The 27,550-nt window shown below is 39.8% G+C and overlaps 1 long non-coding RNA gene across 1 annotated transcript in view; it reads right to left on the bottom strand.

The window, feature by feature from the left end:
* Positions 1-27,134, bottom strand: part of LOC126284053 (uncharacterized) — a 103,546-nt gene extending 76,412 nt beyond the window's left edge. Inside the window, exon 1 of the long non-coding RNA XR_007551431.1 lies at positions 27,049-27,134. This is a non-coding gene — a long non-coding RNA (uncharacterized LOC126284053). The remainder of the gene's footprint in view (positions 1-27,048) is intronic.
* Between the last annotated feature and the right edge of the window lie 416 nt (positions 27,135-27,550).

Here is a 27,550-nt window from a genome sequence, read left to right as displayed (position 1 = left end):
CCGATACCTGAAGCATGTTAAAACCATCTGATATACTGGCAGCAGTGGTAAGGGCTAGAAAACGCATATGAACAATAATTCATTTTTTCAACTTGTTTGTTAACTTTGGGCCAGTATCTATGAGCAATATCCATTTGCTGCATCTCGGCCACCTCGTTAAGCCTCTCATCAAATTAGATTGCAAGATCTTCGAGAATATTTTTCCTAAAATGTGGAGCTTACTCATGAACATCACTGTGTGATGTCGATCTACCCAAGCTGCATCTTACTAGCTACATTATCATTAGGGAACATGACTAGAAACAAAGCAATCTGCTTTCCTCTAGTAAAAAAGGACACTTGATCTCCAACAACCTGTAAAGTCCATAACATTTTCACCCTCGTAACATCAACCTGAATCTGATACTTTGAAATACGACTGTTGGCAGATGCAGCATTAGTGGCAGTGGTGGAGGTGACAATACAACTGTTAGCTGATGCAGCATGAATGGCAGTTGTGAATGTGATGCAGGGCTGCAATATCTTGGAGGTCAACAAACTGACTGTCAAATGCGAGCTTCCTGATTCACCAGTCACTCTGACCTTATCAAACACCAAAGGAGCATTTTCATTGTGCGCAGTTATCTCACCACATGACAGGGAGTGCGACCTAGAAGTACCAGCACCCTGAAAACAATCGAACATCCAAATAAGAGAATTATACAAACCCTTGTGGTACTACATACCTGCCATTTTAAAACAAAAAAATCGGGACATGCAGTTTAAAAAAATCAGAAGATACAATTGACCAAAAATTGTGGCTCATTTTCAGTATAGTCTCAAGACAGCTGGTGAGAGTTATTTCCTACAACATTAAAACGCTATAGAATGGCAACGTTTTAAACATGGCTGCTTGGTTTAGTGACCGTTTATGAATTAAAGTTGAAACAAATGAGCCCTCAGTCACAATTTTTGGTCCTATTAACCAGGTTTCAACACTTCTGAGACTGTCTTCATCAGAATCTAAATGTTTAAAGTGGCCTATAACATAATTACAAATTTATGGGAAAAGAAAATTTTTTATATAAAAAGTGTAAGTACTGACTAACAATATAAGACATGAGACAGTACTTACATGTGAGATATAAAATAAATAACAGGCCAGAAGGGCTTCAATCACAATTTAAAAATAAAAAAATAATAATAATAATAAAAAAAGAATGCATGAAGGTGAGCCACTACAGGTTGTTCATATCTGTAAAGCTACAGGTAGCAACAGACTGAGGTGCCTGCGTTAACAAGTGGGGGCAGGTGAACATGACACCAAGAAGTGTTGAAACCTGGTTAGTACGACAAAAAATTGTGACTGAGGGCTCATTTGTTTCACCTATATAATGGCAATAAAAATACAAATAAAGGCACTGGAACTAACCAATGCATCAATTCCATACCCATTATCTGTAGCGTAGTTCAAGTGCTGAACTAGGCTGGGATGTTTTTTTGACCATTTTTCCTATGATTGCCATAGTTTTTGTTCTTGCAGAGCTGTATTTTTTCACTAGAATGCTATCCAGTTACATTTTCCTGAACAGGCCACTCACATGGTCAGTGGAATTAATTGGCAAATTACAAACAATTCTAACACCAAATTCCAATTTTTTTTTATTAGTCACAAACTTAACGTTTTCTTAGTGGTTTGAAACATCACTTTTTCCACCATGTGATATACAAATGTCACTTCAGCAAAGGCAAGATATCTGTATGGTGTGAAAAATGGCAATTGTCTCCAAATAAAGAAAAGTGTGAGGTCATCCACATGAGTACTAAAAGAAAGACTGTGAATTCAACTGAATACCTAGGAATTAAAATTAAAAACAACTTTAATTGGAAAGACCATATACATAATGTCTGGGGAAGGCAAACCAAAGACTGTGCTTTGTTGGCAGAACATTTAGAAGCAGCAGCAAATCCATTAAACAGACTGCCCTCTGCTAGAGCACACAGTATGGCACTCTTTCCAGATAGTATTGATGGAGAACATAAAAAAGTCCAAAAAATGGCACCTTGTTTTGTATTATCGCGATATATGGGAGAGTGTGTCACGAAAATGACACACGAGTTGGGGTGGCAGTCATTAAAAAAGGATGTTTTTTTGTTGTGACAAGAGCTATTTATGAAATTGCAATCACAAACTTTCTTCTTCGAATGTGAAAGTATTTTGTTGACTCTCTCCTACACAGGCAGGAATTAGCATCATAATAAAATAAAGCAGAGCACAAACAGAAAGATTTAGGTGTTAGCTTTTCCTACATGCTATTTGAGGTGGAATAGTACAGAAATAATATGAAAATGGTACAATGAACCCTCTGCCTGGCACTTAAGTGTAAAATGCAGTCTAGCCATGTAGATAAAGATTATAAAACACACACAATGGATCTTTCCTTGACATAATAGTGTACAGAAATTGTTGCAGTATTGCTCCATGAAAACAAAATGAAAGTGTTTGAGGTTGACTGATTAAAAATATGTTGAAATGATTGCATTGCTTGCAGCATTGTAATCTATTGTTGTTATTCCTAAAAATGCTAATGTCTGTCCAACTTCTTAAGTGACCAAATGATATGATTAAAATATGCTAGGGAACCCTCAGCTTGATTCACTTCTAAAGATTCTTTCATGGTTTTGAAAGGTATTTTTGTTATGGTGCTGCAGCTGTCTTGTGTTTTTTTCCCACTATGGCTTATATGATGGCATAAGGTGCTAATGAAGTATTACAACAAAATTTGCAAGATGCTTTTGTGTCATCGCCAAAAATTATTTCCAGCCAGTTTGCAAATTTACTATAGCGAAGCCATTCAGCACATCATATGTGGGAATACTGTAGCTTTACTTCACCCATGTCTACCACTAAAACAAGATGCAGTGATGTAAAAAACTACCTTATTAATTCTGGTACTATAGGTAAGCACAATGCATGCAGCTGCATAGATTTATTAATACTAGAATGCATAACAATACAGGAATTCATTTCATTGTAATTTCATTTTAACGAGCTGCATGGTCACCGATGATATCTGTTCTTTCGGACATGTCCAAAAGAACAGGTACCATCTTAGTATATATAAACTAATAAAACAACATGTTCTCACATACAAGTATGCACCACAAAATGTACTGGAGAATGATGAATACAAATTATACTGGAACAGAACCATTATAGCAGATAAAATGACACCACATAACAAATTTTACATCATACTCACCAATAAAACGAAGAATTAACACAACTAATCGAAATATCCATAACCAATACAACAAATATACAGGAGAAAAAAATTGAAAAATACATCCAACTGGCTGAGGAAGTCAAGGGCATATGGCATCAGGATAAAGTTGACATTATACCAATTACACTATCAACTACAGGAGTCATACCACACATATCCACCAGTACATCAATGCAATACAGCTACATCCAAACGTATATATACAACTACAGAAATCTGTAATTATTGATACATGTTCAATTACCCGAAAGTTCCTAAATGCAATGTAACATATACCGTACAGTTAAAAGCAAGTCACACTTGATCAAGATCTGCATCACTTTCCATTTTTAACCAGACATAATGTCTGAGAAAGGAAATAAATAATAATAATAATAATAATAATAATAATAATAATAATTGAAAACTGGGATGAAAATGAAACCATTTTCGTCAATAGATTTCAACTAGCAGAACACAAATGATCACATGTACTGCAAACATTGCTGAAATTATTGAGAATTTTTCATTTACACTGGAAAAAGGCTATTGTTCCACAATCTTACATTGCCAAGTCTCAATCAAAATACTATATGGTACTTAAAAAAAACATCTGATGTAAACTTTGCCATACTATCAATGGGGGTTTAGTGAAAATCATTCTTTTACTATCCCAAGGAAATGTTATAGGCTCTCTGTTGTTCCTACTCAATACAAATAATATAGTAGAAAATTGGAGCTGTCATCTCAGACGGTTTGCAGATGATGCTGTCATCTACCATCTAGTACCGTCATCCGAAGATCAAAACCAGTTGCAAAAAAATTCAGACACAATATCTTTAAGATGTGAGAAGTGGCAATTGATCCTGAATAATAAACAGTGTGAGGTCTTCCACATTGGTACTAAAAGAAATCTGTTAAATTTCCATTATATGGTAAATAACACAAATGTAAAGTCTGCGAATTCAACTAAATACCTAGGTGTAACTATTACAAAGAACATTAACTGCAATGATCACGTACTTACTGTTGTGGGTAAGGCAAATCAGGCTGTGGCAGAATACATAGAAGATGTAACAAATCTGCTAAAGAGACTGCTTACACTAAGCTTGTCCATCCTCTGCTAGAGTACTGCTTTGTGGCACGGGATTCTTATCAGAAAGGATTGATCGAGGACATCAGAAGGACATCAGAAGAAGTTCAGAGAAGGGTGGTCTTCAGTATTACCACAAAATAGGGAAAAGTCTATCATGGATGTGATATGTGAGCTGGGGTGGCAACCGTTGAAACAAAGGCATTTTTCATTGTGGTGAAATTTTGTTCCCAAAATTTCCATCACCATCTTTCTCCTCTGAATACAAAATATACACTCCTGGAAATGGAAAAAAGAACACATTGACACCGGTGTGTCAGACCCACCATACTTGCTCCGGACACTGGAAGAGGGCTGTACAAGCAATGATCACACGCACGGCACAGCGGACACACCAGGAACCGCGGTGTTGGCCGTAGAATGGCGCTAGCTGCGCAACATTTGTGCACCGCCGCCGTCAGTGTCAGCCAGTTTGCCGAGGCATATGGAGCTCCATCGCAGTCTGTAACACTGGTAGCATGCCGCGACAGCGTGGACGTGAACCGTATGTGCAGTTGACGGACTTTGAGCGAGGGTGTATAGTGGGCATGCGGGAGGCCGGGTGGACGTACCGCCGAATTGCTCAACACTTGGGGCGTGAGGTCTCCACAGTACATCGATGTTGTCGCCAGTGATCGGCGGAAGGTGCACGTGCCCGTCGACCTGGGACCGGACCGCAGCGACGCACGGATGCACGCCAAGACCATAGGATCCTACGCAGTGCCGTAGGGGACCGCACTGCTACTTCCCAGCAAATTAGGGACACTGTTGCTCCTGGGGTATCGGCGAGGACCATTCGCAACCGTCTCCATGAAGCTGTGCTACGGTCCCGCACACCGTTAGGCCGTCTTCCGCTCACGCCCCAACATCGTGCAGCCCGCCTCCAGTGGTGTCGTGACAGGCGTGAATGGAGGGACGAATGGAGACGTGTCGTCTTCAGCGATGAGAGTCGCTTCTGCCTTGGTGCCAATGATGGTCGTATGCGTGTTTGGCGACGTGCAGGTGAGCGCCACAATCAGGACTGCATACGACCGAGGCACAGAGGGCCAACACCCGGCATCATGGTGTGGGGAGCGATCTCCTACACCGACCGTACACCTCTGGTGATCGTCGAGGGGACACTGAATAGTGCACGGTACATCCAAACCGTCATCGAACCCATCGTTCTACCATTCCTAGACCGGCAAGGGAACTTGCTGTTCCAACAGGACAATGCATGTCCGCATGTATCCCGTGCCACCCAACGTGCTCTAGAAGGTGTAAGTCAACTACCCTGGCCAGCAAGATCTCCGGATCTGTCCCCCATTGAGCATGTTTGGGACTGGATGAAGCGTTGTCTCACGCGGTCTGCACGTCCAGCACGAACGCTGGTCCAACTGAGGCGCCAGGTGGAAATGGCATGGCAAGCCGTTCCACAGGACTACATCCAGCATCTCTACGATCGTCTCCATGGGCGAATAGCAGCCTGCATTGCTGCGAAAGGTGGATATACACTGTACTAGTGCCGACATTGTGCATGCTCTGTTGCCTGTGTCTATGTGCCTGTGGTTCTGCCAGTGTGATCATGTGATGTATCTGACCCCAGGAATGTGTCAATAAAGTTTTCCCTTCCTGGGACAATGAATTCACGGTGTTCTTATTTCAATTTCCAGGAGTGTATTTTGTTAATACCTACCTACATGGGGAGAAACGATTACCATTATAAAATGAAAGAAGTCAGAGCTTGCATGGAGAGACTTCATGCTCATTTTTTCTCACATGCTGTTTGCGAATGGAACAGTAGAGAAATAGTGTAAAAGTGGTTCAATGAACCCACTAACAGATTTTTACATGTGAATTGCAGAGCAGTCATGTAGATAAAGATTTAGATGAAATATGGAAGAAGATTGCAAATAACAAATTTTATTGAGACAATGAAAACTGTGAGAACACTAATTTCATAGATGCTGCACAACATTTAAAGTGTGAAGGAAATTATCAGGAACTATAGTATCCCAGACCACTTCAGCAACCAGCTCACTCAATTTTTATGGATGCATGAAAAAACAGGAACTCATAAAAATAATTCAGAAGATGGAGAAATACTACATTATCTAATAAGGCATGCGAGTGAAAAAATAATTGAACCCATTTTTGGATTAAGCAAATTGTTCATTCACAGAAGAATTCCAGGAAAATTAAAAATAAGTGTAACAGTATCATTATACAAGAAATGTGACAAAGGACTAAAATAATTATAGAACTGTTTTCTCAAAAATACTTGAAAGGCTTATGTAATGTAGAAAAATTACTTTCCTACAAAAACACAGTATACTGATTGCAGTACAACTTATTTTCTCAAAGGGAAATCTACATAAACAGTTATCTCAAGCCTAACAGGGTCTGTTATACAACCATTAGCCAAAAGCTACTCTGTGTATCTGCTATGTTTCTGGGTTTATCTAAAGCTTTCGACACAATCACCCTTACAGCACTAACTGAACTTGAAAGCTATGGTATACATGAGCATGCAGCACAATGGAGAAAAATACTATTTGTATGTTGGAAACAGAAAGCAGTATGTGAGTACAGAGTCTGGATGCTAATCTGAAATTGTCGGCTGAGTGTGACATTAGAGCTACCAACCCCCCTTGGCTGTGGCGACAGACAGATCAATGATGTAGCCATGGATCTAGCTTAGGTTCAAAGGCGATAATTCATTGAAGAGTTTATTTATTTAGCACCCATAATATCACATTCATGATGTTGGATTTCTCAAAGTACAAAATATCACATATTGCATCATGTGCAAAATCTTATCATTTGTATCAGCACATCTTTATAACAAAAACATTCTTCTCCTTAATTCGATTACAAAATTATAGACATACAAACATACAGATAAAATAAGAGCTAGCTTCACACCTTGGCTGATTTTACTAAAACTATTAAATATCAGTACTTTAATTAAATAGGCACAGTAACATATGCCACAAAAGTTAGGTGCATAATTAGATACATACATGGATAAGGGAAGTTCAGTTTCACCTAGGAATGGTTTGATAATTATGAATTTTTGTTTAGAGAGTTACAAAGCAGAACTACAGATTTGAGCAAAATTCCAAGTATTCATTAATGCTGTAGGAGCTGTTGTTTATTAGTAGATTTTTTAGTTCTTTTTTGTATGTGTTAATGTTTGGTATTTTTTTATGCTATCTGGCAATGCACTGTAAACAATTTTTGGTTTGTAAACAACACTGTCCTAATATATTGATTTTCTGTGCACATTCCTATGATAGTCATCCCTATTCCTTGTTTGATAATTGTGGGTCTCATTATGCTTTTTAATGAAGCAGGTACTTTCATATATTAATACAGACAGTAAAGTCATGATTTTTAATTCCTCAAAAATATCTCTTCATGACACTCTGTTAACAACATCACTTATTAATCTTACAGTTTTCTTCCAAAGCTTAAAAGACTGCTTTGCAAAACAAGTATTTTCCCAGAATACTATACCATACAGTAGACTATGCATGTAAGCGTAATAAGCACTTAACACTGTTTCAGTATTGCAGCAGTCTTTCGGCATTCTTAATGTGTGACAGCACTTGCTTAATTTTTTGTTAAGTATTTCTACAGGTTTTTCCCATCTTAGATGCTCATCCACCCATAATCCTAAAAATTTTATTTGATTCTTTTGCTGAATGTGGCTCTTCGATAATGTGGGTGTTACATTGGTCCTATTTTTGTTCCTTTTATGCTTGAAGTTCATCCATACAGTTTTCTTGTAATTGACAACTAGACAGTTATCTTTAAACCATTTTTATGCCACTTCTGCTGTTTTGTCGATTTTTTGCTGCATCTCAGTCATTCTTCCCTTTTATAATGAAGCTGGTATCATCAGCAAATAATATAGTATCAGCTGTTGAAACATGTTGTTGTAGGTCATTAATAAAAATCAAGAATACCAATGTTCCGAATACCAAATCCATCCTGAGAAATTTGATTGTTTATTTCCTATCAGCTAAATATGACTTGAACTGCTCATGGGTAACACCAATGGACACCATAGTTATATAGTTTTAACAGTAGTGGATTATGATTTATAAGATCAAGCACTTTAGAAATGTCCGAAAACAAACTTCTCTTCTCCCCAAACAATCCACAGATCAGGTCCAGTACCTTTGTAAACAAATCTTAGGAAACTGAAGAGAGCTGTTTGTATAGATTGCCTTTTCTGAAACCATTCTGTGCATTTACAAGAATTTTCTTTTTCTTTTGGAAGTCTAGCAATCTGTCATACATTATTCTTTCAATTGTTTTCAAAAATACAGGCAATAATGATAGTGGTCTGAAATTTTTTATGTCAAGCATGTCACCACTTTTATAAACTGGTATTACTGTTGACTGATTAAGTTTACCTGAAAACACACCAGTTTCAAAGGAGTCATTGATTATGTCCACAAGTTGAGAGACAACATTATCAGTTGTTGTTGTTGTGGTCTTCAGTCCTGAGACTGGTTTGATGCAGCTCTCCATGCTACTCTATCCTGTGCAAGCTTCTTCATCTCCCAGTACCTACTGCAACCTACATCCTTCTGAATCTGCTTAGTGTATTCATCTCTTGGTCTCCCTCTACGATTTTTACTCTACACGCTGCCCTCCAATACTAAATTGGTGATCCCTTGATGCCTCAGAACATGTCCTACCAACCGATCCCTTCTTCTGGTCAAGTTGTGCCACAAACTTCTCTTCTCCCCAATCCGATTCAATACTTCCTCATTAGTTATGTGGTCTACCCATCTAATCTTCAGCATTCTTCTGCAGCACCACATTTCGAAAGCTTCTATTCTCTTCTTGTCCAAACTATTTATCGTCCATGTTTCACTTCCATACATGGCTACACTCCATACAAATACTTTCAGAAATGACTTCCTGACATGAACATCTATACTCGATGTTAACAAATTTCTCTTCTTCACAAACGCTTTCCTTCCCATTGCCAGTCTACATTTGATATCCTCTCTACTTCGACCATCATCAGTTATTTTGCTCCACAAATAGCAAAACTCCTTTACTGCTTTAAATGTCTCATTTCCTAATCTAATTCCCTCAGCATCACCTGACTTAAATTGACTACATTCCATTATCCTCGTTTTGCTTTTGTTGATGTTCATCTTATATCCTCCTTTCAAGACATTGTCCATTCCATTCAATTGCTCTTCCAAGTCCTTTGCTGTCTCTGACAGAATTACAATGTCATCGGTGAACCTCAAAGTTTTTATTTCTTCTCCATGGATTTTAATACCTACTCCGAATTATTCTTTTGTTTCCTTTAGTGCTTGTTCAATATACAGATTAAATAACATCGGGGAGAGGCTACAACCCTGTCTCACTCCCTTCCCAACCACGGCTTCCCTTTCATGCCCCTCGACTCTTATAACTGCCATCTGGTTTCTGTACAAATTGTAAATAGCCTTTCGCTCCCTGTATTTTACCCCTGCCGCCTTTAGAATTTGAAAGAGATTATTCCAGTCAACATTGTCAAAAGCTTTCTCTAAGTCTACAAATGCTAGAAACATAGGTTTGCCTTTCCTTAATCTTTCTTCTAAGATAAGTCGTAAGGTCAGTATTGCCTCACGTGTTCCAGTATTTCTACGGAATCCAAACTGATCTTCCCCGAGGTCAGCCTCTACTAGTTTTTCCATTCGTCTGTAAAGTATTCGTGTTAGTATTTTGCATCTGTGGCTTATTAAACTGATTGTTCGGTAATTTTCACATCTGTGAACGCCTGCTTTCTTTGGAATTGGAATTATTATATTCTTCTTGAAGTCTGAAGGTATTTCACCTGTTTCATACATCTTGCTCATCAGATGGTTGAGTTTTGTCAGGACTGGCTCTCCCAAGGCCGTCAGTAGTTCCAATGGAATGTTGTATACTCCGGGGGCCTTGTTTCGACTCAGGTCATTCAGTGCTCTGTCAAACTCTTCACGCAGTATCGTATCTCCCATTTCATCTTCATCTACATCCTCTTCTATTTCCATAATATTGTCCTCAAGTACATCGCCCTTGTATAAACCTTCTATATACTCCTTCCACCTTTCTGCCTTCCCTTCTTTGCTTAGAACTGGGCTGCCATCTGAGCTCTTGATATTCATACACGTGGTTCTCTTCTCTCCAAAGGTCTCTTTAATTTTCCTGTAGGCAGTATCTATCTTACCCCTAGTGAGATAAGCTTCTACATCCTTACATTTGTCCTCTAACCATCCCTGTTTAGCCATTTTGCACTTCCTGTCGATCTCATTTTTGAGACGTTTGTATTCCTTTTTCCCTGCTTCATTTACTGCATTTTCGTATTTTCTCCTTTCATCAATTAAATTCAATATTTCTTCTGTTACCCAAGGATTTCTACTAGCCCTTGTCTTTTTACCTGCTTGATCCTCTGCTGCCTTCACTACTTCATCCCTCAAAGCTACCCATTCTTCTTCTACTTTATTTCTTTCCCCCATTCCTGTCAATTGTTCCTTTATGCTCTCCCTGAAACTCTGTACAACCTCTGGTTCTTTCAGTTTATCCAGGTCCCATCTCCTTAAGTTCCCACCTTTTTGCAGTTTCCTCAGTTTTAATCTACAGGTCATAACCAATAGATTGTGGTCAGAGTCCACATCTGCCCCTGGAAATGTCTTACAATTTAAAACCTGGTTCCTAAATCTCTGACTTACCATTATATAATCTATCTGATACCTTTCAGTATCTCCAGGGTTCTCCCATGTATACAATCTTCTTCCATGATTCTTAAACCAAGTGTTAGCTATGATTAAGTTGTGCTCAGTGCAAAATTCTACCAGGCGGCTTCCTCTTACAATTCTTAGCCCAATCCATATTCACCTACTACGTTTCCTTCTCTCCCTTTTCCTACACTCGAATTCCAGTCACCCATTACTATTAAATTTTCATCTCCCTTCAATATCTGAATAATTTCTTTTATTTCATCATACATTTCTTCAATTTCTTCATCATCTGCAGAGCTAGTTGGCATATAAACTTGTACTACTGTAGTATGCGTGGGCTTTGTATCTATCTTGGCCACAATAATGCGTTCACTATGCTGTTTGTAGTAGCTTACCCACATTCATATTTTCCTATTCATTATTAAACCTACTCCTGCATTACCCCTATTTGATTTTGTGTTTATAACCCTGTAGTCACCTGACCAGAAGTCTTGTTCCTCCTGCCATCGAACTTCAGTAATTCCCACTGTATCTAACTTTAACCAGCCCATTTCCCTTTTTAAATTTTCTAATCTACCAACCCGATTAAGGGATCTGACATTCCACACTCCGATCCGTAGAACGCCAGTTTTCTTTCTCCTGATAACGACATCCTCCTGAGTAGTCCCCGCCCGGAGATCCGAATGGGGGACTATTTTACCTCCGGGATATTTCACCCAAGAGGACGCAATCATCATTTAACCATACAGTAAAGCTGCATGCCCTCGGGAAAAATTACAGCTTTAGTTTCCCCTTGCTTTCAGCCGTTTGCAGTACCAGCACAGCAAGGCCGTTTTGGTTATTGTTACAAGGCCAGATCAGTCAATCATCCAAACTGTTGCCCTTGCAACTACTGAAAAGACTGCTGCCCCTCTTCAGGAACCACACGTTTGTGTGGCCACTCAACAGATACCCCTCCATTGTGGTTGTACCTACGGTACGGCTATCTGTGTCGCTGAGTCACGCAAGCCTCCCCACCAACGGCAGGGTCCATAGTTCATGGGAGAGACATTATCTGTACTATATGTAATAATTTTGTCAGTGATACCATCAAATCTGCAGGTCATTTTACTCTTTAGTTTGCTGATAGCCATTTATACTTCTTTGGGTGTTATGGGGTAGAGGTATTTTGTCCTTTCATTTAGTGGTGAATCCAATGAATCTGAATGGCAAATAAAGGTTGCGATTAGAGATTGACCTGTAATGTAGGCTAATGTGTATGTTCCCACCATATTTAAAAGTGATTCACCACACAACACATTTTTCATCTCAAAAACTAAACATGCAAGATAAATTCAGAAAACATATTAAACAATGGAAAATCTTTGCTGTAATAATGAGAATATTATGATAAAACAAAGATTCCAAGACTTAACAAGCAGGAAAGCGCCGGTAGATAGGCACAATAAATAAAACACACACACAGAATTTCTAGCTTTCGCAACCGACGGTTGCTTCTTTAGGAAAGAGGGAAGGAGAGGGAAAGATGAAAGGATGTGGGTTTTAAGCGAGAGGGTACAGAGTCATTCCAATCCCGGGAGTGGAAAGACTTACCTTAGGGGGAAAAAAGGACAGGCGTACACTCGCGCGCGTGCGCACACACACACACGCACACACGCACACACACACGCACACACACACGCACACACGCACACACACACACACACACACACACGCACACACGCACACACGCACACACACGCACACACACACACACACACACACACACACACACACACACACACACACACGCACACACGCACACACGCACACACACACGCACACACACACACACGCACACACATATCCATCTGCACATACATGCACATACACAGACACAAGCAGACAAGCAGAATATTATGAAAAGGAGGTAGAGGAAATGTTGAGTTGCAGACAGGCACAACAAAATAACTGCTATACATTTGAGCTTTCTTTTAAAGTAGGAGACGCAAACCCACCTTCACACAGGTACAACTAACACTCACATGACCACTGTCTTTGGCCAATGAGGACTGACTGCAAACAACTGCACCTGACAGGAGAAGCAATTTGTGTGTGGGGGTTAGGAGGAGGCTGGGGTGGAGTGGGGTGGGGAGGGGAGGGGGAGCTATAGCAGAGTATGGATAGGGGCAATGTGTAATGCTATTTGTGGGAGCAGGCAGGGGCGTGGTAAGGACCGGGTAGGACTGTTACGTGCAGTCATTGGAGGGGGGGGGGGGGGGGGGGAGAGAGAGAGAGAGAGAGAGAGAGAGAGAGAGAGAGAGAGAGAGAGAGAGAGAGAGAGAGAGAGAGAGAGAGAGAGTAGAGGATATATTTGCAGGTAGAGTTCCCACCCATGGAATTCAGAAAAGCTACTGTTGGGTGAAAGGATCCAGACGGCGTAGGCTCTCTTGGTCACAGTTTGGCGGTGGCCATTCATGTGGGCTGACAGCTTGTTGGTTGTCATGCCCACGTAGAATGCAGCACAGTGGTTCCAGCTTGGCTTGTTGATCATATAACTATCACAAGTAGCCCTGGCTATGATGGGGGAAGTGACGCCTGTGAATGGACTGGAGTAGAGGATGATGAGAGGATGCATGGAAAAATTCTTGCATCTAGATCTATTGCAGAATATGAGCCACGAGGCAAGGGGTTGGGAGCAAGGGTTGCGTGCGGATGAATGAGGATATCGCGTACGTTTGGTGGGTGGTGGAATACTTCTGAGGGAGGAATGAGAAAGACAGTGGGTAGGATATTTCTCATTTCAGAGCACAGAACAAGGTAGTCAAAATGCTGGCAGAGAATGTGGTTCAGTTGCTCCAGTCCTAGGTGGTACTGAGTTATGATTTCTCTACAAGATTGTAAGGGTAATTTTGGTCTATGATGGCCATAGTGAGACCATTGGTGTATCTAGAGAGGGACTACTCATCACAACAGATGTGGTGGCCACCGGTAGCTACACAGTACGATAGGGAATTTTTGGTATGGAATGGATGGCAGTTGCCAAATTGGAAGTATTGCTGTTAGTTGGTAGGTTTGATATGGACGGAGTTACTGACATGCCATCTTTGAGGTGGAGGTCAATATCAAAGAAGGTGGCTTGTTCGGCTGAGGAGGAGGAGGATCAGGTGAGACAAATGAGGGGAGGTTGTGAGGTTCTGTAGGAATGTGGACAGGGTGTCATGACCCTCAGTCCAGTTCACAAATATATCATCAATGAATCTGCATCAGTTGTGGGCTTTGGGATTCTGGGTGATTAGGAAGGATTTATCTTGATGGCCCATGAATAAGTTGGTATCGGATGATGCCTTGTGGGTGCCCATTGTTGTACCATGGATTTGTTTTAGGTGATGCTTGAAAGGGTGAAGTAATTGTGGATCAGGATATAGTTGGCCATAGTACCAGGAAGGAGGTTTTAGGTTTGAAGTCAGTCAAGCACAGAGGAATGCAGTGTTCAGCAGTAGCAATGCATGCAGAGATTCTCTGCACCAACACTTTCAGCCTACCCACAACCTACCCTCATATATAAAAGATACCAATCATTTCCTCCACTGACTCCCCACAGTTTCTTCCCTGTACCACAAGGTGCCCTGCCTTGTTCATCACTCTTGATGCCACCTCCCTAATATGCCTAAGCCCAAGGCCTTGCCACTTTTGAACATCACCTTATCCAATGCCCAACTGACTCCAGACCTACAACCTCGTTCATGGTCACCATGAGGAACTATATCCTCACCCACAATTACTTCACATTTGAAAGTATCACTGACAAACAAATCCATAGTTCAGCAATGGGCACAAACATGGCATCATCTGATGCCAAATAATTCATGGGTCATCGAGAGGAATTCTTTCTAACACACACAATCTCAAACAACTCACTGGTTCAAATTCAGTGATGACATCTTCATGATATGGACTGAGAGTGTGAACACCCTATACACATTCCTCCAGAACCTCAGCAGCTTCTCCCCCACTCATTTCACCTGGTCCTCCTCTGTCCAACAAGCCACCTTCCTTGATGTTGAACTCCACCTCAAAGATGGCTACATCAGTACCTCCATTCATATCAAACTTTGACATCTAGCGCCCATTCCACACCAAAAAGTCTCCTATGCCTTGTCTCTCCAGTCACCTTTTTTTTTTGGTCATCAGTCTACTGACTGGTTTGATGCAGCCCGCCACGAATTCCTTTCCTGTGCTAACCTCTTCATCTCATAGTAGCACTTGCAACCTACAACCTCAATTATTTGCTTGACATATTCCAATCTATGTCTTCATCTACAGCTCCCTCTAGTACCATGGAAGTCATTCCCTCATGTCTTAGCAGATGTCCTATCATCCTGTCCCTTCTCCTTATCAGTGTTTTCCACATATTCCTTTCCTCTCCGATTCTGCGTAGAACCTCCTCATTCCTTACCTTATCAGTCCACCTAATGTTCTACATTCGTCTATAGCACCACACCTCAAATGCTTCGATCCTCTTCTGTTCCGGTTTTCCCACAGTCCATGTTTCACTACCATTCAATGCTGTACTCCAGACGTACATCCTCAGAAATTTCTTCCTCAAATTAAGGCCGGTATTTGACATTAGTAGACTTCTCTTGGCCAGAAATGCCTTTTTTGCCATAGCGAGTCTGCTTTTGATGTCCTCCTTGCTTCGTCCGTCATTGGTTATTTTACTGCCTAGGTAGCAGAATTCCTTAACTTCATTGACTTCGTGACCATCAATCCTGATGTTAAGTTTCTCGCTGTTCTCATTTCTAGTACTTCTCATTACCTTCTCCGATTTACTCTCAAACCATACTGTGTACTCATTAGACTGTTCATTCCGTTCAGCAGATCATTTAATTCTTCTTCACTTTCACTCAGGATAGCAATGTCATCAGCGAATCGTATCATTGATATCCTTTCACCTTGTATTTTAATTCCACTACTGAACCTTTCTTTTATTTCCATCATTGCTTCCTCGATGTACAGATTGAAGAGTAGGGGCGAAAGGCTACAGCCTTGTCTTACACCCTTCTTAATACCAGCACTTCGTTCTTGATCATCCACTCTTATTATCCCCTCTTGGTTGTTGTTCATATTGTATATGACCCGTCTCTCCCTATAGCTTACCCCTACTTTTTTCAGAATCTCGAACAGCTTGCACCAATTTATATTGTCGAACACTTTTTCCAGGTCGACAAACCCTATGAACGTATCTTGATTTTTCTTGAGCCTTGCTTCCATTATTAGCTGTAACGTCAGAATTGCCTCTCTCGTCCCTTTACTTTTCCTAAAGCCAAACTGATCATCACCTAGTGCATTCTCAATTTTCTTTCCATTCTTCTGTATATTATTCTTGTAAGCAGCTTCGATGCATGAGCTGTTAAGCTGATCGTGCGATAATTTTCGCACATGTCAGCTCTTGCCGTCTTCGGAATTGTGTACATGATGCTTTTCCGAAAGTCAGATGGTATGTCGCCAGACTCATATATTCTACACACCAACATGAATAGTCGTTTTGTTGCCAATTCGCCTAATGATTTTAGAAATTCTGATGGAATGTTATCTATCCCTACTGCCTTATTTGATCGTAAGTCCTCCAAAGCACTTTTAAATTCTGATTCTAATACTGGATCCCCTATCTCTTCTAAATCGACTCCTGTTTCTTTTTCTATCACATCAGACAAATCTTCACCCTCATAGAGACTTTCAATGTATTCTTTCCACCCATCTGCTCTCTCCTCTGAATTTGACAGTGGAATCTCTGTTGCACTCTTAATGTTACAACCGTTGCTTTTAATGTCACCAAAGGTTGTTTTGACTTTCCTGTATGCTGAGTCTGTCCTTCCGACAATCATATCTTTTTCGATGCCTTCACATTTTTCCTGCAGCCATTTCGTCTTAGCTTTCCTGCACTTCCTATTTATTTCATTCCTCAGCGACTTGTATTTCTGTATTCCTGATTTTCCCGGAACATGTTTGTACTTCCTCCTTTCATCAATCAACTGAAGTATTTCTTCTGTTACCAACGGTTTCTTCGCAGCTACCTTCTTTGTACCTATGTTTTCCTTCCCAACTTCTGTGATGACCCTTTTTAGAGCTGTCCATTCCTCTTCAACTATAATGCCTACTGCGCTATTCCTTATTGCTGTATCTATAGCGTTACAGAACTTCAAACGTATCTCGTCATTCCTTAGTACTTCCGTATCCCACTTCTTTGCGTATTGATTCTTCCTGACTAATGTCTTGAACTTCAGCCTACTGTTCATCACTACTATATTGTGATATGAGTCTATATCTGCTGCTGGGTACGCCTTACAATCCAGTATCTGATTTCGGAATCTCTGTCTGACCATGATGTAATATAATTGAAATCTTCCCGTATCTCCCGGCCTTTTCCAAGTATACCCCCTCCTCTTGTGATTCTTGAACAGGGTATTCGCTATTACTAGCTGAAACTTGTTACATAACTGAATTAGTCTTTCTCCTCTTTCATTCCTTGTCCCAAGCCCATATTTTCCTGCAACCTTTTCTTCTACACCTTCCCCTACAACTGCATTCCAGTCGCCCATGACTATTAGATTTTCGTCCCCCTTTACATATTGCATTACCCTTTCAATATCCTCATACACTTTCTCTATCTGTTCATCTTCAGCTTGCGACGTCGGCATGTATTCCTGTACTATCGTTGTCGGTGTTGGTCTGCTGTCGATTCTGATTAGAACAACCCGGTCACTGAACTGTTCATAGTAACACACCCTCTGCCCTACCTTCCTATTCACAACGAATCCTACACCTGTTATACCATTTTCTGCTGCTGTTGATATTACCCGTTACTCATCTGACCAGAAATCCTTGTCTTCCTTCCACTTCACTTCACTGACCCCTACTATATCTAGGTTGAGCCTTTGCGTTTCCCTTTTCAGATTTTCTAGTTTCCCTACCACGTTCAAGCTTCTGACATTCCACGCCCCGATGCGTAGAACATTATCCTTTCGTTGATTATTCAATCTTTTTCTCATGGTAACCTCCCCTTGGCAGTCCCCTCCCGGAGATCCGAATGGGGGATTATTCCGGAATCTTTTGCCAATGGAGAGATCATCATGACACTTCTTCAACTACAGGGCACATGTCCTGTGGATACATGTTACGTGTCTTTAATGCAGTGGTTTCCATTGCCTTCTGCATCCTCATGTCGTTGATCATTGTTGATTCTTCTGCCTTTAGGGGCAATTTCCCACCCGTAGGACAAGAGAGTGCCCTGAACCTCTATCCGCTCTTCCGCCCTCTTCGACAAGGCCATTCGCAGAATGAGGCTGACTTCTTATGCTCGAAGTCTTCGGCCGCCAATGCTGATTATTTATCAAAATTTAGGTAGTGGCGGGGATCAAACCCGGGACAAAAATGTTTTGATTATGAATCAAAGACGCTACCCCTAGACCACGGGTCACCCAGCTGCAATATTCCCACCATTTGGCGTTAAAGGAGCACAAACCTCATGACAGTATCACTCACATTCCAAATCACATTCTCCAGCAGGGTTACAAGTACTTCTTGTTGTGCTCTAAAATGAGGAATACCCTACCCACTATCCTTCTCACTCCTCTTGCAGTGGTAGTCCATCACCCACCAAACCTATGCAATATCCTCGTCCATCCCTACTCTACCCTCGCTCCCAACCAATTGCCTCATAGCTCATATTACAGAGATAGACCTAGAGGCAAGACCTGTTCCTTATATCCTCCAACCACTCCAGTCTGGTCGCAGGCATCACTTATCCCATCATAGATAGGACTACCTGCAAAAGCAGTAATTTGATATGTAAAATAAGCTGTAACCACTGTGTTACATTCTGTATAGGTATGACGACCAACCCCCCCCCCCCCCCATGAACCATGGACCTTGCCGTTGGTGGGGAGGCTTGCGTGCCTCAGCGATACAGATGGCCGTACAGTAGGTGCAACCACAACGGAGGGGTATCTGTTGAGAGGCCAGACAAACGTGTGGTTCCTGAAGAGGGGCAGCAGCATTTTCAGTAGTTGCAGGGGGGCAACAGTCTGGATGACTGACTGATCTGGCCTTGCAACATTAACCAAAACGGGCTTGCTGTGCTGGTACTGCAAACGGCTGAAAGCAAGGGGAAACTACAGCCGTAATTTTTCCCGAGGACATGCAGCTTTACTGTATGATTAAATGATGATGGGATCCTCTTGGGTAAACTATTCCGGAGGTAAAATAGTCCCCCATTCGGATCTCCGGGCGGGGACTACTCAGGAGGACGTCGTTATCAGGAGAAAGAAAACTGACGTTCTACGGATCGGAGCGTGGAATGTCAGATCCCTTAATTGGGCAGGTAGGTTAGAAAATTTAAAAAGGGAAATTGATAGGTTAAAGTTAGATATAGTGGGAATTACTGAAGTTTGGTGGCAGGAGGAACAAGACCTTTGGTCAGGTGAATACAGGTTTATAAATACAAAATCAAATAGGGGTAATGCAGGAGTAGGTTTAATAATGAATAAAAAAATAGGAGTGCAGGTAAGCTACTACAAACAGCATAATGAACGGTTTATGGTGGCCAAGATAGACACAAAGCCCATGCCTACAGTAGTACAAGTTTATATGCCAACTAGCTCCACAGATGATGAAGAGATTGATAAAATGTATGATGAGATAAAAGAAATTATTCAGGTAGTGAAGGGAGACGAAAATTTAATAGTCATGGGTGACTGGAATTCGTCAGTAGGAAAAAGGAGAGAAGGAAACAAGGAAATATAGTAGGTGATTATGAACTGGGGCAAAGAAATGAAAGAGGAAGCCGTCTGGTAGAATTTTGCACAGAGCATAACTTAATCATAGCTAACACTTGGTTCAAGAATCATAAAAGAAGGTTGTATACATGGAAAAATCCTGGAGATACTAAAAGGTATCAGATAAATTATATAATGATAAGATAGAGATTTAGGAATCAGGTTTTAAATTGTAGGACATTTCCAGTGGCAGATGTGGACTCTGACCACAATCTATTGGTTATGACCTGTAGGTTAAAACTGAAGAAACTGCAAAAAGGTGGGAATTTAAGGACATGGGATCTGGATGAGCTGAAAGAACCAGAGGTTGTACAGAGTTTCAAGGAGAGCATAAGGGAACAATTGACAGGAATGGGGGAAAGAAACACAGTAGAAGAAGATTGGGTAGCTCTGAGGGATGAAGTAGTGAAGGCAGCAGAGGATCAAGTAGGTAAAAAGACGAGGGCTGCTAGGAATCCTTGGGTAACAGAAGAAATATTTAATTTAACTGATGAAAGAAGAAAATATAAAAATGCAGTAAATGTAGCAGGCAAAAAGGAATGCAAACGTCTCAAAAATGAGATCGACAGGAAGTGCAAAATGGCTAAGCAGGGATGGCTAGAGGACAAATGTAAGGATGTAGAAGCTTATCTCACTCGGGGTAAGATAGATACTGCCTACAGAGAAAATTGAAGAGACCTTTGGAGAGAAGAGAATCACGTGTATGAATATCAAGATCTCAGATGGCAACCCGGTTCCAAGCAAAGAAGGGAAGGTAGAAAGGTGGAAGAAGTATATAGAAGGTTTATACAAGGGCGATGTACTTGAGGGCAATATTATGGAAATGGAAGAGGATGTAGATGAAGACGAAATGGGAGATACGATATTGCGCGAAGAGTTTGACAGAGAACTGAAAGACCTGGGTCGAAACAAGGCCCCCGGAGTAGATAACATTCCATTAGAACTACTGACGGCCTTGGGAGAGCCAGTCAAGACAAAACTCTACCAGCTGGTGAGCAAGATGTATGAGACAGGCGAAATACCCTCAGATCAGTTTAATAAGTCACAGCTGCAAAATACTAACGGAAATTCTTTACAGACGAATGGATAAACTGGTAGATGCGGACCTCAGGGAGGATCAGTTTGGATTCCATAGAAATGTTGGTACACTTGAGGCAATACTGACCTTACGACTTATCTTAGAAGAAAGATTAAGAAAAGGCAAACCTATGTTTCTAGCATTTGTAGACTTAGAGAAAGCTTTTGACAATGTTGACTGGAATACTCTCTTTCAAATTCTGAAGGTGGCAGGGGTAAAATACAGGGAGCAAAAGGCTATTTACAATTTGTACGGAAACCAGATGGCAGTTATAAGAGTCGAGGGGCATGAAAGGGAAGCAGTGGTTGGGAAGGGAGTGAGATAGGGTTGTAGCCTCTCCCCGATGTTATTTAATCTGTATATTGAGCAAGCAGTAAAGGAAACAAAAGAAAAATTTGCAGTAGGTATTAAAATTCATGGAGAAGAAGTAAAAACTTTGAGGTTCACCAATGACATTGTAATTCTGTCAGAGACGGCAAAGGACTTGGAAGAGCAGTAGAACGGAATGGACAGTGTCTTGAAAGGTGGATATAAGATGAACATCAACAAAAGCAAAACGAGGATAATGGAATGTAATCAAATTAAATCGGGTGATGCTGACAGAATTAGATTAGGAAATGAGACACTTAAAGTAGTAAAGGAGTTTTGCTATTTAGGAAGTAAAATAACTGATGATGGTCGATGTAGAGAGGATATTAAATGTAGACTGGCAATGGGAAGGAAAGCGTTTCTGAAGAAGAGAAAGTTGTTAACATTGAATACAGATTTATGTATCAGGAAGTCGTTTCTGAAAGTATTTGGTGGAGTGTAGCCATGTATGGAAGTGAAACATTGACGATAACTAGTTTGGACAAGAAGAGAATAGAAGCTTTCGAAATGTGGTGCTACAGAAGAATGCTGAAGGTAAGGTGGATAGATCACGTAACTAATGAGGAGGTATTGAATAGGATTGGAGAGAAGAGAAGTTTGTGGCACAACTTGACTAGAAGAAGGGATCGGTTGGTAGAACATGTTTTGAGGCAGCAAGGAATCACAAATTTAGCATTGGAGGGCAGCGTGGAGGGTAAAAATCGTAGAGGGTGACCGAGAGATGAATACATTAAGCAGATTCAGAAGGATGTAGGTTGCAGTAGGTACTGGGAGATGAAGAGCTTGCACAGGATAGAGTAGCACGGAGAGCTGCATCAAACCAGTCTCAGGACTGAAGACAAAAACAACATGACAACCAACAAGCTGTCTATCCACAGAGTGGCTGCCGATAACTGGAGCACAAAGTTGCTGAAAATGCTGCACAGCCCAACATGTTGCACTTCAATGACTGCCTCACACCCTGTGTTATCTAGAGCCAACCTACCAACACCAGCTTTTCTGAATTGCACAGGTGGAAACTCTCCCTCCAACATATCCTGCATTCCAGTAAAACCCCCTTGCCTCAACCTTCATGAGCCCCTGTCCTTCACCTTTCAATGCTCCCACACCAGCACTACATAGCCTTCTATCCCATCAACAAACCCTCAATTTCTGCTCTTTCTCACTTCCCTCCCCTACAAACCTCCTGCTGAATCTAGCAGTCCCACCCTGTCACCACCACATCCCTGCAGGCTTCCACAAGCAGCACTGAACCCTCACCCTCCCCACCTCAGCCTCCTCCTTGCCCCCACCAATTAGGTGCTGCTTCTCCCTTCAGCTGCAGTTGCTTGCAGTCCAGCCTTAGTGGCCAGGGACATGGTCACGTGTGTGTCAGTTGTGTTTTAGTGTAAGAGAGTGTTTTCTATTTTGAAGAAGGCCCTTTGGCCGAAAGCTTAAATATATGTCTTTTTGTTGTGCCTGTCTACAACACATCTCCTGTATATGGTGAATAGCAATCTATCCATTTCACATTATTGTCAAAAGTCTGTATTAGACACTGGAAAAAGTCTTTGTTGAGTATTTTGATAAATATTATATACTAAAGGTCAACTATGAAAAGTGTAATACTATTTAACTTTTAATAAAACCATGACCATAACATGTAGTATAAAATAATATGGCTCTATAATTGGTCTACTTTTGTTTAACCTCACAAATACTGATTTCACTGATATGGAATAAAAAGTATGGCATGCTCATGACCTGACATTAGCAAATGTAGAAAAAGAAATCTGGAAAAATTGGGAAGAATTGCATTTACTTCAATAAATAACATGGTACAATAAGCTTTATAGAATGGCTTAACTGTAGGTCAAAGACAACATGTAGAGTCTGCTGTAAATTATGCACTGTGAAATATTTCAGAAGTAGCTTGCACATTATGTGAAAAAACAATTTCTATGCATTGTATGTATGCTACAATAGTGTACCACGTTGTTTTTGAACCATACTTACAGCATTCAGCTACTGTTTGGGGAATCTCCTGCAGCAATAACATATAAAGAATTTTTCTATCACAAAAAATAGCTGTTATGACCAACCTGAATAGTAAACAAAATGAATCATGCAGATCTACCTTCCATAATCTAAAGGAATTGACATAATGTTCCATCCACGCACATTTACAGAATAATTATGAATCAGCATTTCTGGTTACACTTTTAACAATAAATAAAAGTGTACTAAATATACATCTGATGTTCACAACAACGAATTCTCTTTGATATTTGAAAAGGAAAATAAACAATGAAGTAGAAGTTACATCTCGTACTGACTGCATTTACATTTATTTAGCCTCTAATACCAAGGGCAAGTTGTACAATCTTCACTTAGCAGCCAGTTAAGCACTAGTCTTGCAAGATGGCAGAAATAGTGACAGAAAGTGATGATGATATTGCGGCTGAAGTGTTCATGAGAACGAAGAAGGAGAAGAAAACGAGATGATGCAGATTCCGAATTTATATCCAGATTCTGCTTTATCAAAAGAAACCGTGTTTCGTCTTTTCAGTGTAGTACTTGAGAAAGTTGAGCTAGTAACAGACGGATGAGACTATTTCTCTTTTTTATTAAATAATACAGTTTATTTGTACTAATATGCATTTTAATTCAGTACTTCATGAACTTAATTGTGTAATTTATGTAAATCAGGCACATTAAAATAAAAGATCATGCAGAAATAATCTTGTTTATATGGCATGTGTTCCAATTGCTGCAGTAGGGGAAAGGACTGTTTCATTATATGTAGCAGACAGCACCATAATAAACTTAACCAAATAGAAAAAACCACAACAGTTACATGTACTATTTGTTCTAACAGCCTTTTCTGTTTTAGACAAAACATCAATTTTTTGTACTGTAAAATGTTTTGATAATACAGTTGTGCCCCAATTTCACTCAGCCACATTATGTCAATAGCAAAAAATATTGTAGCATTCTGTTTTCTACTGGGAATACCCATTTTTGTAAACACCACAGCAGTGTCAGAACAACTTTCCACATCTCAGTGAAAATATTGGGATGACTGGCCCATTAATGCTTCAGAGCAACTTAAGCCCTTGAACCAATTGTGCTTACTCACGCTAAGTTTAATGTAGTAAAATTAAGAGGAAAGTTAGAGTCTTTAAGTGATGCTTCCCAGTATTGAACATAGTTGCTGTGTATTTCTATTATTAGTGTTATCCACATAAGATCACCCATATTTACCATAAAATAATAGCTATCAATGTATGTTAAAAGAGCAGAACAGGGATCTAGTAACTGAATCTGCACAGTTGTAGCATGTAGATGGAGTACTTGGAATGCAATGTTTTTCACTTTACTTACATATAAAGTTTTTTCAGTGTCCTTTATATCCAATTGTAGCTAGTCGATGGTAAATTAAATTGAAATATCTTATATTGAACTTGAGTGAAGTACCATTTTTATGAAACTGATGGCTTATTATGATAGTTTAATGTAACAAGAAGTTTGATAGCACACTAATTACCAAGTTCAATCAGTCACATATGTAATAGAAAATACTGTTCACTCTTATCTCCCATTGGGACAACTACTTTCCATCTTTTAGTGAACACTTCACAGCAACAAAATTGTCCATTATGTAACATTATTCCCACAAATATGTAAATTATTTGTGCTCACTCAAGTTGGTTTAACACAGCAAAATTAACTGGAAAGTCAGTTTTTTAAGAAAGATATAGCAGATACCTTTTTTATTTCTCAGTAATTAGTATTATCCACATAACCATATCCATATTTATCACAAAATAATTGTTATCTTTGTTTTTTAAGAACATAGTTACTTGCCATTCAGCCAACAGGAATCTTTAGTTTTTGATTCTAATTAATCGTAACAGTGGAGGCAGAGACTGAAAAGTTATGTTTTTAAATTTCTCTTGAACTGTCTCATGTCATTCTATTCTTTTCTTTTTTTTCAGAAATGAGTGTTCCACCAATGAACCAGCTACTACAGGCACTCAGATACTTTGCCTCTGTCCATTGAAGACTTAATTGGTATAATTGACAAGGGGCAGCCAGCAGGATTATTAAGGGGATGTGTATGCATGAACAACATGCTTGAGAGACAGTTTTTTTCAGTTATTTCTTTTCTCTGATATACTTAAATGAAAATAAAATTAAATCAATGTATCCTATATTAATATTTTTTATTCTGAAATCAGTTGCTTTAATTTTTATGTTCTGATCCTAATTCTGAGCTCTTTTTCAGTGCTTCAATTATCTGGTTCTTGTCAAGCTACTTTTAGTTTTGAAGGAGCACCATATGCAACTCTGCTAATTCTTTCAAATTTGAGAACACGTATTTTTATTCTGAAAACAAAACGGACAGATCTAAGGTGAGATGACTCAAGAAAAAGAACACAGTGAAGGTGTCACATTTCCAGATACTTCTCCTTCTTAACTAGATTACATATAGCTGCTAGAGATGATTACACTAGCCAAAATTATGATGAAATACTTACAATTCCTCAGGCATTTTTGGAGAGACAATGACAGCCCCCAGTTTGATATGTGCCATAGGTACATTTCTACTCCGGGATTATAAAAAAAAAAGATAATGGTTACTTATCATAAATGTAGACATCTTCTTCTTCATATATACACTTAATATATTTAATAAGCATCACACCATAGAAGCAGGATTTATATATGCAAAAGAAGTGCAAAGTGGATGCAAAAATAGTGTTCAGTAACTCAACAACAATATTTCCTGTAGAACACCCATTGTTGCTGTAATGAATTAACCATTCTAAGATGCAGCTAGCCAGCAACATCTCCGAGAATTTTCAGTCAAATCAATATCTGTGCTGTCACAGTTTATTGGAGATCACTATTTACCATACTGCTATGTTTTATGTAACGTTATTGTGCGTAGAAAGGTTTCATCTGAATCGAACTGCCTGTGACGTCTTTCTGTTGGCAACGTTATCAAATGGTGTATTTCATAGTACATAATTTGGAATTTATATGTTATGTATGGGGCTGCACCAAACTGTTGTCTCTGCTACCTTTTCTGGGCATAATATTTACGTGTATCTTTCTTACAAAAAGAGGAAAAAAATTGTTCGTCTGTTGCAGCTGCTCCATCGATCTATATAAAGTTGTTTGTGAATGGAAACTGTTGCATATTTTTCCCATACTTTATTCAGAAATGTAGAAAGATCTTACTGGTCGAGCAACAAATACTTGATCCTTTAACTAACTTCAATACGGGTTGTTATATATTATATATACATATAAGTATCCCAATAACTTAGTTAAATGTCTGGCACTAATATTTCAGTGAATGAGACCTCAGCAGTTTTCTGCTACACTCTTTAACTCATTTACAGTATCTACCAGCCTCAAAGTATCGTCAAGCAAATAGTCTTGCGATCTGGAATGCTTATCAATAATGTTTGACATGCTATTTCTACAGACAACGACTTGTAAATATGAAATGACGTATGCGAAAATACCAGGAGTGCTCTACAGTCGTTGCCAACTTAACTGGACATGAACGCTAGTGTGAGAATAATTAACTGGGGAATAAAACGGCGTCATACAACGCGCGCTCCAAGTTAACCAGTGGTTAGCCTATTCCTCGGTTAGCTCCGGCCCCAAAAACAAGACTGTATAAAACGGGAGCAAATGTTACCTGTTACGCACGTATAAACATCGTTCAACTGCCTTCGCTAGTATGTCTCATTTTTTCAGTTCTAACGAACACGTTACAGCCATTTGTTTCACAGAATGTCCAACTTGTAATTGTGACTTATCCATGTGTAACAAAACACAAAAGAACTTATGGGACCACTGAAAATAACATAAGAAAATTAGAAACGCACACTTACTGTTAGTCTTCTGTCTTCGGCAGAAGATTTCTCTCATTTGATGATGTACTACAAGGACCTAAAAACTGAATTGAATTTATTCGATATTTCAAAGCCAGCCATAGCTTAAATAGTAGTTCTTTAAGTTCGTGATGCATTAGATGGAGAATTCTGTAGATGCGACTTAATTATGCAAATAAATTCAAGAAGATTTTTGTAGTGCATTGAAATTGCCAGTACCCGTTTGAGTAACTTTAAAATAAACTATAGAAGAGCGTAGAAATTAAAAATTTTGCCATACACCATTCGCATATAGCAAATGCACTA

This window comes from Schistocerca gregaria, chromosome 8 (assembly GCF_023897955.1).
Source record: "Schistocerca gregaria isolate iqSchGreg1 chromosome 8, iqSchGreg1.2, whole genome shotgun sequence".
NCBI classification, from domain to species: domain Eukaryota; kingdom Metazoa; phylum Arthropoda; class Insecta; order Orthoptera; family Acrididae; genus Schistocerca; species Schistocerca gregaria.
This window is presented reverse-complemented; position numbering and strand designations above follow the sequence as displayed.